At 39.2% G+C, this 3,052-nt stretch overlaps 1 long non-coding RNA gene across 1 annotated transcript; it reads right to left on the bottom strand.

The window, feature by feature from the left end:
* Positions 1–1,324: 1,324 nt before the first annotated feature.
* On the bottom strand, positions 1,325–2,423 carry LOC306700005. The gene is made up of 3 exons (XR_013767187.1): positions 2,386–2,423; positions 1,810–1,858; positions 1,325–1,442 (listed from the first exon to the last, which is right to left on the bottom strand). It is a non-coding gene; the product is annotated as an uncharacterized lncRNA (long non-coding RNA).
* Between the last annotated feature and the right edge of the window lie 629 nt (positions 2,424–3,052).

Genomic DNA, 3,052 nt, shown 5'->3' with positions numbered 1-3,052 from the left:
TTGCAGATAAAAACACATGTTAAACATTTAAAATGCATTGAGGTTCAGTGTGTTTCTCCTGCTTTCTGGGCGGAGTCTTCCATCGCAGCTTGAAGTCAGTGTATCCCTGACTCTCTAGCGCTGCAGCCAGCTGAAGAGAAAATAAAGAAATAAAGTACACTCTTTAGTTTTCTGTCTTTCTCTTCATCCACTTTCATTTTACCTCCTAAAATAAACAAAAACAGAGAGAGAGCCGTACCTTCTGCAGGATCTGGGAGTTCGTAGCTGGATCTGTGATGTCAGCGTCGGTCTTAATCTTCACCCTCAGCGTGGTCTCCAGTCTTGCAACTGAACAGTGAAATAAACGTGCAGTCACTAAACAGCGAGACTCATGCTGTACATTTTGATAAATATAGATCAAAAGAATTTCTTATTTAACAATCACCTTGATGGCAGATAAAGGTAAACTTGTCATGACAGCGTCCGTCATTCCATCCACCATAACGACCCAGAACGATACAATACTGTGTGCCACCAAGGTTATCTGGTCTGCCACTCAGCCAGGATTTGAAGGAGCTCTGGGACTTGTCGGACCAAGTCCACCGCACTCGGTACAGACCAATCCAAGCTGTATCACTGCTTGGCTTTTTAGAAATGACCTCATTGTTTTCTTCATCGTTCTCAATCATAGCTAAGTCTGTGTGGTGTTCTCTGCAGTAGTCACGGGCGTTGTACCACGTTTTCTTCGTTTCGATGAACACATAGGTTTTCTCAGTCTGGTTCGTCGCTGCAATAGACAGAAGTGAAGGCAGTGAAACAATTTATTACTGATGTATATTTGATAATGTCTACTTTGTTAAAAATCTAGTTTTTAGCTATGCACCAAAACAATATTTTTACTCTATTTCTCTCTTATTTATATATAAGAATCTTAAATATATATATATACTGTATATATAAAAAAGAGAGCGGTAGCTGTGACATTTTCTATAAAATGTTGTCAGTGGACAAATGCATTCAGTGTGTAAAATCCATAAACTCAAATCATTTCTTACCAGTGTAACAAATAAAACTGAATGACACTGATTCACACAACTTATCGGCCCATTTTCCAGCAGGGAGCATCGAGACACAGTTTACATCTGCTTTCTCACTGGATGGTTCCTTTGTCTCCCAGTTTTGGTAACCAGTTTTGCTCGTTTCACAAGTCGCTGACCATCTCCAGGAGTTGCTGTCATTGCCCATGCTGTCCTTCCAGGATTTTGGGTCGTCACTCATCCCGATCCATGTCCATTCAACAGGGAAATCAGAACGTAGCGTGCTTATATCATCATTGCTTTCGATGGTCGCCAGGTCGGTGTATTTCTCTCTGCAGTAATGCTGAGCCTCAGCCCAGGTCATTGGTGAATTAACATGGTAGTACGTACGCGGGGGGAAGTGAGAGCAGGAGCTGAGGCTGAATCCTGAGGGTTTTGTGATTTACAATATGTAATAATTTCCATCAACATATAATAGCATTAGGTCCAAGCATCTCATGCAGATTGTTCATAGCTTGACAACTATCACTGTTTATTTCTTTCACGCCATTATTATTCTCACTACAGCTACTTTTTACAAATAAAAACATACATGTGATATAATAAAGTGCTTACTAATCGACCCAGTACTATACTAAGTTTCTTAAAATGTTAAATATTATATTCAATGATAACATAACACTTTGAAAGGAGACTCAACAAGCTTACAATGCTGAGTTGGGTTTGAGTGTGAACTGAAAACCAAAACAGACATTTCATCCGTCGTTAAATTCCTTAAATGTCTTGACCTTACCAAAGAAGAGGAGAATGAGAGTCACATAGCAATCCATTTCTGATTTTCACTGCAAACAAGAGGAAAATAATTAATGTAAAACTGAACTTTCTAACGTCTGCATGAGCAACACAGGTGTTTCCAGTTATCCTGGCTGATTGAGACCTCTGCTCTGGTCGCTAAACTTCATGAATGAAAAGATACAGAAAAGTCAGAGCAGCTGCAACAACAATATTGGGAAAAAAAGGGAGTTAATCTCTAATTATACATTAATTGAAAACACCAGTGTACTATTATTATAAGTGGTGTGTAGAGGCACCTTAAAACACAACAAAGTAGGCACAAGGATATATTGGTGTTGTACTTTGTATCCTGGGAGTATTTTATTCTGTATTTGGTGATGCCCGGTAATCACGATTTTGGTAATTTGCAGGTCCGACAAAGTCTAGAGATCGAGGTTAAAACTGGGTTAAATTTTCACCAGCGGTTAGATGTGTAGTTGGGACCTGCTCCTCTACCAGCTCTTAAATAAACAATCATTCCCCTGCAGTCCTTGTTCATAGTTAAAGTGAAATGGAGAAATAAAAGTATACTTACAAGTTTAAAATCCAGCCGTTGAATGTTCTGCGATTGAGATTTGAACTCTTTGTTGTTAATCATCCAACAATTCAGACAAAGAAAAACTCGGCTAAAACCCCCTTGAGTAATATATTGTGTCTGACACTATTTTCATATGTAAAACCTGACTTTGGGAAAAGTCATCAATTGGAGGTTGTTTTGCATCATAGATATCCAACAATAAAATCATCAGCCTCCTCATAGATAAGTGTTGCATTTCTCAACATATGTTGAAACCTTTGTTAAAGCTGCATTAACTGACTGTTTTGGTCATGTTTGTTTGTATTGAGAGAAGAAACAAGGCAATTTTAAAAGACCAGCCCGTCCTCACACCCAATGCATGACATATGGCGGCTTGATCAGTGCTCCTCAGTCTGTATGCGATGCACCGGGCTTGCAACTAGTAGAAAAAAGTGCAACATATTCCACACAGGGCAGTGTGGAGGGGAGGTGGAGGAGTCAAACAAACACGTCCAAGAGAACGCTGTTTGGATCCTGAACAAAATTAAAAGTAATCGTTGACAATAATCGTTTCTGCCAAAAATATCCTCAGGTTTAAGCAACAAATCAACCTACTTAGGTGAGGAAAAGATCATGGTTTGGGTTAAAATAAACCCTTTCTGGCAGAAAGTCCTGAAGACAAACT

The sequence above is a fragment of the Pholis gunnellus genome (assembly GCF_910591455.1).
Source record: "Pholis gunnellus genome assembly, chromosome: 8".
Lineage (NCBI taxonomy): Eukaryota > Metazoa > Chordata > Actinopteri > Perciformes > Pholidae > Pholis > Pholis gunnellus.
Note: the sequence above shows the minus strand (reverse complement) of the source record. Positions and strands in the feature narration are given on the sequence as shown.